Below are 11,084 nucleotides of genomic sequence, written 5' to 3' on the forward strand. Positions count from 1 at the left end.
CGAGCAGAGAGATCCACCATTGACGTGCTGTTCTCCCATTCGCCAGCTCCAGGAAAAACAGATGACCCTCTACATTGCTTTCATAGATCTCACCAAAGCCTTTGACCTTGTTCAGCAGACGTGGTCTCTTCAGACTACTAGCAAGGCTCTTAAGTGTCACCACATCACTCCATGGCAATATGAAAGATACAATTCAGCATAGCGGTGCCTCATCAGACCCCTTTCCTACCCTGAGTGGCGTGAATCAGGGCTTTGTTTTCGCACCTACACTGTTCGGGATCTTCTTCTCCTTGCTGCTGTCACATGCATTCAAGTCTTCAGAAGAAGGAATTTTCCTCCACACAAGATCAGGTGGCAGGTTGTTCAAACTTTCCCGTCTTCGAATGAAGACCGAAGTATGGAAAGTTCTCATCAGGGAACTCCTCTTTGCTGACGATGCTGCATTAACATTTCACACAGAAGAGTGTCTGCAGAGACTCGTCGGTAGGATTGCGGCTGCCTGCAACGAATTTGGCCTAACCATCAGCCTCAAGAAAGCGAACAGCAGGGGACAGGACGTCAGAAATTCTCCATCCATCAATATCGGCAACTACACTCTGGAAGTGGTTCAAGAGTTCACCTACCTAGGCTCAACTATCACCATTAACCTGTCTGTCATTGCAGAAATCAACAAGTGCATGGGAAAGGGGTCCTCTACTATGCCCAGACTGGCAAGGAGGATGTGGGAAAATGGCGTACTAACACAGAACACAAAAGTCCGAGTATTTGAAGCCTGTGTCCTCAGTACCTTGCTCTATGGCAGTGAGGCCTGAACAACGTATAACAGACAAGATCGACCTCTTAACTGATTCCATCCCCGCTGCCTCCGGAGAATCATTGGCATCAGTTGGCAGGACCATACCTCCAACGCAGAATTCCTCGATGAGGCCAACATCCCCAACAAATACGCCCCACTGAGCCAGCGGCGCCCGAGATGGCTTGGCCATGTGAGCCGTGCCTTCAAGCTGCCAAGGCCAAACTCTGGAATTACTTACCTAAACCGCTCAATCTCATTCCCTCGCTTTCCTCTTTGAAAACGCTCCCAAAAATCAGCCTATTGACCATGTTTTTGATCAACGAGTCCAATATCACCTGAGGTGACTCTGTATTTTTCAATGTTTTTTATTCATTTGTGGGATGTGCGTGTCACTGGCAAAGCTGGCATTTATTGGCCATCCCTAATTGTCCTTTGAGAAGGTGGTAGTGAGCCGCTTTATTGATCTGCTGCTGTCCATTTGGGGTTGGTACACCCACAGTGCTGTTTGGAAGGAGTTCCAGGGTTTTGCCCAAGTGAAATTGAAGGGACGGCGTTTATGGTTTCAAGTGAGGATGGTGTGTGACTTGGAGGTGAAAATGCAGGTGATGGTGTTCCCTTGCGTCTACTGCTCTTGTCCTTCTATGTGGCAGAGGTCGCGGGTTTGGAAGGGGCTGTTGAAGGAGCCTTAGCGACTTGCTTCAGTACATCTTGTAGATAGTACACACTGCTGCCACTGTGCATCACTGGTGGAGCGAGTGAATGCTTAAAATTATATTACTGCACGAGACAACGTCTCAGTTTGTTACACTCTCTACTATGCTGCATTTCACCCAGTCTCAGTTTGTACTGTACAAGACCGTTTCTCTGTTTCTAATACAAAAGGCCCTGTCTATTTCCCACCCCTCCCCTTTACCAGCAATGTCTGCATCAGTCCTCATCTTTTCTGGAGGCAGACGCAAAATATTCATGATTGCTTCAGCATTTAGTGAGAATTTTGTCCGAGTGACAATTTTCCTCAGTGCGATGAATACATATGATGTTATCTTATTGCAACTTAGAGGGGAGCTCCCTCCACCTACACAAAGAGGCTGAGATCCCTTTCAATATGGAAGGAGCTCCATCCATTTTACATATAGAGGGGGAGTTCCCTCAATTTTATATATGAAGGGGAAAGGTGTGTGTCTCTGTCACTGGTCCCATAATGTTATTCCAGGGTCCCCACACAGCCTGTCTACCCATCCCCCGTTTCTAAAGTGTCCCAGGGTCTCCTGGCACTTTATATGTCTCTGCTTCTCTCTCTCTCTCTTCCTCTCTCCCTACCTCTATGTTCTCTCTCCATTTCTATCTCTCAGTGACTCTGCCTCTGCCGCTCTCTATCACTCTCTACCACCAATTTGGCTATCATGAGGCGTCTAGTTAAATCACAGACAAAATAAACACGTGAAAGACATTGGTATGGAATGTCCTATGTGTTGCATTCCGAAGATAAGATATGGAAAGAAAATGAAGAGGCCAGCATTAAAGGATCGCAGATATTGGAGGATAGTGGGGCTGGAGGACACATCTAAACTTCTAACACCCTTTGTGTGCAGAAATGTTTATTGATTTCACTCCTGAAAGGGTTTTAGACTAATGTTCGATTTTTGGACTGAGCCCCTCATTCGAGAATCCCCGAACCAATGAGATGGGTTTCTCTCTCTATCTAGCGCATCGTGTTTTCATTATTATCTTATAACCTTTGATCAAATCACCCCTTAACCTTGTTAAGTTCCAGGCATACAGAGTAAAGCTCCGTCTACATGTCCAATCAAATGCTTCCAAGCCGTGTAAGGACTGGAATGAGCGACAGAGTAAATCACTGTCTTCTCTGTTGTATCAAACACTCTCAGGGCACGTACAGTGTGTGGTTAGATTCAGAGTAAAGCTTATTGAATGGCAGAACAGGCTCGAAGGGTCGAGTGGCCTACCCCTGATACTAATTCGTATGTTCATATATCCACCTACTCCCGATAACCTTCCACCCCCTTGCTTATCAAGAATCTATCTACCTCTGCCTTAAAAATATTCAAAGAGTCTGCTTTGACCGCCTTTTGAGGAAGAGAATTCCAAAGACTCACGACCCTCCAAGAGAAACAATTTCTCCTTATCTCCGTCTTAAATGGGCGACCCCTTATATTTGTACAGTGACCCCCTAGTTCTCAATACTTCCACAAGGGAACATCCTTCCCACATCCACCCTGTCCGATCGCCTCAGGATCGTATATGTTTTAATAAAGTGGCCTCTTACTCTTCTAAATTGCAGCAGATACAAGCCTTGCACTGGAAGCAGTTCAGAAAAGGTCCACGCGACTAATTCCTGGAATGAAGGCGTTATCTTATGAGGAATGTTTGAACAGGTTGGGCCAAGACCCATTGGAATTTAGAAGAATGAGAAGGGATCTTGTTGAAACTTCAACGTGGACTTGACAGGGTGGGTGCTGAGAGTATATTTCCCCTCGTGGGGCTGTCCAGAACTAGAGTACACATTTTAAAAATTAGGCCTCTCCTATTTAAATCAGAGATGGGGCGAATTCATTCTCTCAGAGGGTCGTTAGTCTGTGGACTCGAGGGGCTGAATGGCCTACTACTGCTCCTAATGCTTTTGTTCTTGTGTGTTCCATTTCACCAGACTACCTCTCTCCTCCTGAAGTCTGCTACTAGTCCCTTCCCTATATATTACATTGCAGATGACACAAACTCGAGCGAACATTAAAGTTATGCAATGTAAACCCAAGTCTAAGTCATTAGGTTATATCAAAAAGAGCAGTGGTCCTAATATGATCCTCCACTGTATACCTCCCTCCAGTCTGAAACAACCATTGACCACTCTCTCAGCCAATGTCGCATCCACTCAGCCACTGTCCCTGTACTGCATGGAGCACCAATATTGCCAACTGGTTGATTAGGAGGCACCATTAAGTCCTCCCTAGGAGGACACTGGTCCCAGAACTCACTGTTTGCACTCTTCCATCAACATTCCCCGGACAGGTGCAGCATGAATTGGATACAGAATAATGCTCCATGGATACTGTCCCATCCACACTCCCAGGGCAGGAACATCATGGGATGGATACAGAGTGAATCTTGCTCTATAATGTCTGAAACAGATACTTAGAGAGCAGAAAGACAGAAAAAGAGAGGCATAAACCGACAGGGTGATTGAGAGAGAAAGAAGGAAATTTACCATAATACATAGGAAGGAGAGGACGCAATTTAACCCCTCAATCCTGTTCCAGCATTCGATAAGATCATGGCTGATCTGTGAGCTAACTTATACCAAATACCTGCCTTTTTCCCTTTCCTCTTGGTTAACAAATATCTCTCAATCACAGATTTAAAAATTCACAACTAAGCCAGCATGAACTCTTGTTTGCAGAAGAGAGTTCCAAAATTGCAAAGAAATCCAAAGGTGATATTTTTGAAACAACTCCGGTCCTGAGGGGACTGGACGGGGTGGATGCTGAGAGGATGTTTCCACTTGTTGGGGAGACAAGAACTCGGGGGACACAGTTTAAAAATTAGCGGTGTCCCATTTAAAACTGAGATGAGGAGACATGTTTTTATCTCAGAGGGTGGTTAGTCTGTGGAATTCTCTCACCCAGGGAGCAGTGGAGGCTGGATCATTGAACATATTCAAGGCTGAATTAGATAGTTTTTGGATCAACAAGGGAGTCAAGGGTTCTGGGGAGGGCGGGTGGGGGTGGGGCAGTGGGACGTGCAGGAAAATGGAGTTGAGGTCACAATCAGATCATCTTATCGAATGGCAGAGCAGTCTTGAGGTGCCAATTGGTCTACCTCTGCTCCTACTTCTTTTGTTTTAGTGTATTATATTTTACAAGACTGCCTCTATCCTCCTGAAGTCTGAAACTATTCCCTTTCCTGTTCATTACGTTGCAGATAACACAAATATTGGCAAACATTGCAGTTATGTCCTGTGAACCCAAGTCCAAGTCACTAAAATATATCAAAAAGAGAAGTGGTCCGATTATGAACCTTGGTGATTTGTAAGGGGAGGGGAACCCCACTGTATTCTTCCCTGTCGTCTGAAATAACCATTGGCCACTCTCTCTGCCAATGTCATTTCCACTCAGCAACTACCCCTTTAATCCATTGAGCACCAATATTGCTAACTGATCTATTATGAGGCACCATTAAGTCCTCCCCAGGAGGAAACTGTTCCCAGAACTCACTGTTTGCACTCTCCCATCACAATTCCCCAGACAGGTACTGCATGGATTAGGTACAGAATAATGCTCCTTCTACACTGTCCCATCCAACTCCCACAGCTACCTGGACTACACCTCTTCACACCCCACCTTCTGTAAGGACTCCATTCCATTCTCCCAGTTTCTCCGTCTCCGATGCATCTGCTCCGATGATGCTACCTTCCATGACGGTGCTTCGGATATGACCTCCTTTTTCCCCAACCGAGGATTCCCCCCCACTGTTGTTGACACGACCCTCAACCGTGTCCGGCCCATTTCCCGCACCCCTACCCTTACCCCTTCCCCTCCCTCCCAGAACCGTGATAGAGTTCCCTTTGTCCTCACTTTCCACCCCATCAGCCTCCATATCTAAAGGATCATCCTCCGCCATTTCCACCACCTCCAGCATGATGCCACTACCAAACGCATCTTCACCTCCCTTCCCCTGTCAGCATTCCAAAGGGATCATTCCCTCCACGACACCCTGGTCCACTCCTCCATTGCCCCCACCACCTCGTCCCCATCCCATGGCACCTTCCCCTGCAATCGCAGGAGGTGTAATAACTGCCCATTTACCTCCTCTCTCCTCGCTATCCCAGGCCCCAAACACTCCTTTCAGTTGAAGCAACGACTTGCTTGTACTTCTTTCAATGTAGTATACTGTATTCGCTGCTGACAATGGGGTCTCCTCTACATTGGGGAGACGAAACGCAGACTGGGTGACCGCTTTGGGATTACCTCCGCTCAGGCCGCAAGCAGGACCTTGAGCTTCCTGTTGCTTTCTATTTCAACACTCCCCCCTGCTCTCATGCTCACATCTCTGTCCTGGGATTGTTACAGGGTTCCAGAGAACATCAACGCAAGCTCGAGGAACAGCACCGCATTTATCGATTTGTCATATTACAGCCTGCCAGACTGAACATTGAGTTCAATAATTTCAGAGCATGACGGGCCCCCCATTTTACATTTATTTTTAGTTATTTTTCTCTTTTTTACATTTTTTACATTGTTTTTGTTTATTTCATTTCATCTTAGTTTGTTCAGTTTGCTTACCCACTGTTTTTTTCATGTTTGTACTTGCTGCTGTTCAATCTTCAGACCGTTAGCGCCCTATCTGTACTAATGTTTTGTCTTTCAACACACCATTGCTTGCATTTGCTCCATGACCTTTTGGTCAGCTATGTGGACTTGTCCAATCTAAACCTTCTCCTTTGTTATCTCTTGTCCCACCCCGCCTCACTTGCTTATAACCTTTGACATTTCCAATATTTGCTAGTTCCGAAGAAGGGTCATTGACCCGAAACGTCCACAGAAAGGGGAAGGCATTGGGATAAAGAGTGTCGGGCAATGTTCCTGCAAAGCTGAGTGCAGCAGACTCGAAGGTATCTCGCAGGTCCTGCTCCACAATAAGTAACGCATGTCTGCAAAGATTCTACAAAAAAATCAAGGGACTGCACACAATAAAAATACGGGCTACGCACAGCAACTAAATTTTTATGGGAACATTGAAACCAGCTGCGGGATAGATCGTACTTACCAGCCTGCATAACGCAGTGCACCCTCTGCAGTTGTGCTGACACCAAAAGCAGCCAACTTAAAATGGCAAACTGATGTATGTGGCGTTTTACAAAGGGTCTGAGAGAGGAGAGAGAAACAGGCAGAGACACACACACACGCACACACAAACACACGCACGCAGACACACACAAACAGACACAGAAACCGACACTCACAGACATCCACAGAAACACAGACAGACGCATACACGCAGATAGAGACACCCATACACAGATAGACACACAGACACATTGACACGTGAGTACACGGACGCAGACACACACAGACACTTACACACACCCACACATACACACAGGCACACACAGGCACGCACAGAGGTAGAGGGACTCAGGGACAGAGAGCGACAGAAGAATATTTCAATTTTCAAAAGGCATTTGATGAGGTCAGTCTTGGATTTAAAAATGAACAATTTATTTTGCAACAATGGGCGTTTACAAAAGACACGTTCCAAGTTAATACCACCTTTTGAATGTTGACGTATTTCCTAACTTCATTCCTGAATGGTCTGCCTCTCACTTTTAAACATCCCTACTCTGTGTAACAACGTAACCCTTTCAGACCAGTTATCATTCTGGTAAATATACGCTGCAGTGAAATGGAAATGGACCTCGCCCGCGCTAAGTCTCTTTGAAACTCTACTGTTTCTAGTTTTCCACCGTTTATAAATAACTCTGTCTCACTTTTTTTTTGCTGACGTTGAAATTTATCAACCACAGTTTTGAACATTAATCAATTGTTGACATTGTTAGTATCTCTTTAGAATTTTATGCTTCGAGCTATAGTGCTTACAATTCTGTCTATTCTTGTGTCTTGGGCAAACTGTGTAAGTGGTATTCTACCCAATCATCTAAATCGTTAATAATTACAGTAAAACTGAGACACACACGGGATTTTCACGAGCAGACCGGAGTGAATCATTCTGTCCTGGAGGTTTTTTAATTCCTGATTTGTTTTGTTCGTTTCTAAAAGGGAGAATTCAAATTCACAATAGCCCAGTGTGGGATTTGGACTCCTTATTTTTCAATCAGCTCAGGCCTTCAAATTAAAGCCATCAAAAATCGATTCTCTTTCGTACTGCTGTTGTCTGACTGTCTCAGGTTTTGTATATTATTCCCTTCATGTGGTCTAGTGTGAATATATTCAATTCTCTGCATGTGCAAGGGATACAAATCACATTCACATCTTATTCCATCAACCAAAACCTGCAGGTCCATTCAAACACCCCTATTTCCTGTCTCTGAAAAGATAGCTCACACTTCCACAATGCAGGAATGGCTGAATGGAAAGAGCTTTTCACACAGTTCCCAACACGTTTGCTAATACTTTTCAGGATGAGAAGCTACATTCAACTGACAAGATTCCAAGCCCCAAATTGAATCTTTAAGAGATAAAAAGTAACACGGAAATTAAATTTTAGGTCTCTCTATTCCCAGCACTCATTTTAACATTGTACCATTTAGTTAAAATCGCATCTCCTCGGCCTTCCTTCCAAAATGCATCATTTTACACTTCTTAGTGTTGATGTTAACCCACTATGTGTCGGTCCAAAGATATGTGGGAAAGTAAGCTGTCAAGACGACATAAAGTGTCCACAAAGGAATTTAGATAGGTCATGTGAGCGGGCAAAAATTTGGCAGATGGAATACGATGTGGGAAAATGTGAACATGACCACTTTAGCAGGAATAATAAAAATAAGTCTATTATTTCAATGGAGATAGACTGCAGAAGTCTATGGTACAGAGGGATCTGGGTGCACTTTTGGGGGACTTGCCACAGGGAGTATTTGATCTGGACTTGTTTACGGGGGTAAATAGATGGAGGTATGTTTCTGGGAGTGATGAAATAGTGTCTGTTGATGTTACTAATTTGTTCACAGAGGGTAATTCAATGTGTCTGTTCACGATGGGGAATTGGATGGAGTCTGTTCACGATGGGGAATTAGATGGGGGTCTGTCACAATGGGCAATTAGACGGAGGTCTGTTCACAATGGGCAATTAGATGGCAGTCTGTTCACAGTGGGTAATTCGATGGAGGCCTGTCCATAATGGGTAATTAGATGGGGGTCAGTTCGCAATGGGTAATTAGATGAGGGTCTGTTGACAGTGGGTATCTCGATGGGGGTCTGTTCACAATGGGTAATTAGATGGAAGTCCGTTAACAATGGGTAATTAGATGGAAGTCTGTTCACAATGCGTAATTAGATGGAAGTCGGTTAACAATGTGTAATTAGATGGAAGTCTGTTCACAATGGATAAATAGATGGAGATCTGGTCACATTGGGTAATTAGAAAGTGATCTGTTTACAATGGGTACTTAGATGGAGGTCTGCTCACCATGGGTAATTAGATTGGGACTGTACACAGTGGGTAATTAGATGGCGCTCTGTACATAGTGGGTAATTAGATGGGGGTCTTTTCACAAGTGGTAATTAGATGGGGTTCTGTTCACAAAGGAAAATTAGTTGGGGGTCTGTATACAGTGGGTAAATAGATGGGGGTCTTTTCACATGTGTTAATAAGATGGGGTTCTGTTCACAATGGGTAATTAGATGGGCGTCTGTTCAATATGAGCAATTAGATGGGGGTCTGTTCACTCTTCGAAATTACATGGGTATCGGCTTACAGTGGGCAATTGGATGGGGGTCTGTTCACAGTGGGTAACTAGACGGGGGTCTGTTCACAATGGGCAATTAGATGGAAGTCTGTTCACAATGGGTAATTAGATGGAAGTCTGTTCACAATGGGTAATTAGATGAGGGTCTGTTCACAATGGGCAATTAGATGGAAGTCTGTTCACAATGGGTAATTAGATGGAAGCCTGTTCACAATGGGCAATTAGATGGAAGTCCGTTCACAATGGGTCATTAGATGGGGGTCTGTTCACAATGGGTAATTAGATGGGGGTCTGTTCACAATGGGAAATGAGATGGAAGTCTGTTCACAATGGGTAATTAGATGAGGGTCTGTTCACAATGGGTAATTAGATGGAAGTCTGTTCACAATGGGTAATTAGATGGGGGTCTGTTCACAATGGGTAATTAGATGGAAGTCTGTTCACAATGGGAAATTAGATGGAAGTCTGTTCACAATGGGTAATTAGATGAGGGTCTGTTCACAATGGGTAATTAGATGGAAGTCTGTTCACAATGGGTAAATAGATGGGGGTCTGTTCACAATGGGCAATTAGATGGAAGTCTGTTCACAATGGGTAATTAGATGGAAGTCTGTTCACAATGGGTAATTAGATGAGGGTCTGTTCACAATGGGTAATTAGATGGAAGTCTGATCACAATGTGTAATTAGATGGGAGTCTGTTCACAATGGGGAATTAGATGGGGGTCTGTTCACAATGGGTAATTAGATGAGGGTCTGTTCACAATGGGTAATTAGATGGGGGTCTGTTCACAATGGGAAATGAGATGGAAGTCTGTTCACAATGGGTAATTAGATGAGGGTCAGTTCACAATGGGTAATTAGATGGAAGTCTGTTCACAATGGGTAATTAGATGGGGGTCTGTTCACAATGGGTAATTAGATGGGGGTCTGTTCACAATGGGTAATTAGATGGAAACCTGTTCACAATGGGTAATTAGATGCACGTCTGTTCTTAATGGGTAATTAGATGGGGGTCTGTTTACAATGGGTAATTAGATGGGGGTCTGTTCACAATGGGTAATTAGATGAGGGTCTGTTCACAATGGGTAATTAGATGGAAGTCTGTTCACAATGGGTAATTAGATGGGGGTCTGTTCACAATGGGCAATGAGATGGAAGTCTGTTCACAATGGGTAATTAGATGGGGGTCTGTTCACAATGGGTAATTAAATGGAAGCCTGTTCACAATGGGTCATTAGATGCACGTCTGTTCTTAATGGGTAATTAGATGGGGGTCTGTTTACAATGGGTAATTAGATGGGGGTCTGTTCACAATGGGTAATTAGATGGGAGTCTGTTCACAATGGGCAATTAGATGGAAGTCCGTTCACAATGGGTAATTAGATGGGGTTCTGTTCACAATGGGTAATTAGATGGAAGTCCGTTCACAATGGGTAATTAGATGGGGGTCTGTTCACAATGGGTAATTAGATGGAAGTCTGTTCACAATGAGTAATTCGATGAAAGTCTGTTCATAATGGGTAATTAGATGGAAGTCTGCTCACAGTGGGTAATTAGATGGAAGTCTGTTCACAATGGGTAATTAGATGGAAGTCTGTTCACAATGGGTAATTAGATGGGGGTCTGTTCACAATGGGTAATTAGATGGAAGTCTGTTCACAATGCGTAATTAGATGGAAGTCTGTTCACAATCGGTAATTAGAAAGTGATCTGTTTACAATGGGTACTTAGATGGAGGTCTGCTCACCATGGGTAATTAGATGGGGGTCTGTGCATAGTGAGGTAATTAGATGGGGGTCTGTACACAGTGGGTAATTAGACGGCGGTCTGTACACAGTGGGTAATTAGA

This window comes from Heterodontus francisci, unplaced genomic scaffold (assembly GCF_036365525.1).
Source record: "Heterodontus francisci isolate sHetFra1 unplaced genomic scaffold, sHetFra1.hap1 HAP1_SCAFFOLD_188, whole genome shotgun sequence".
NCBI lineage: Eukaryota > Metazoa > Chordata > Chondrichthyes > Heterodontiformes > Heterodontidae > Heterodontus > Heterodontus francisci.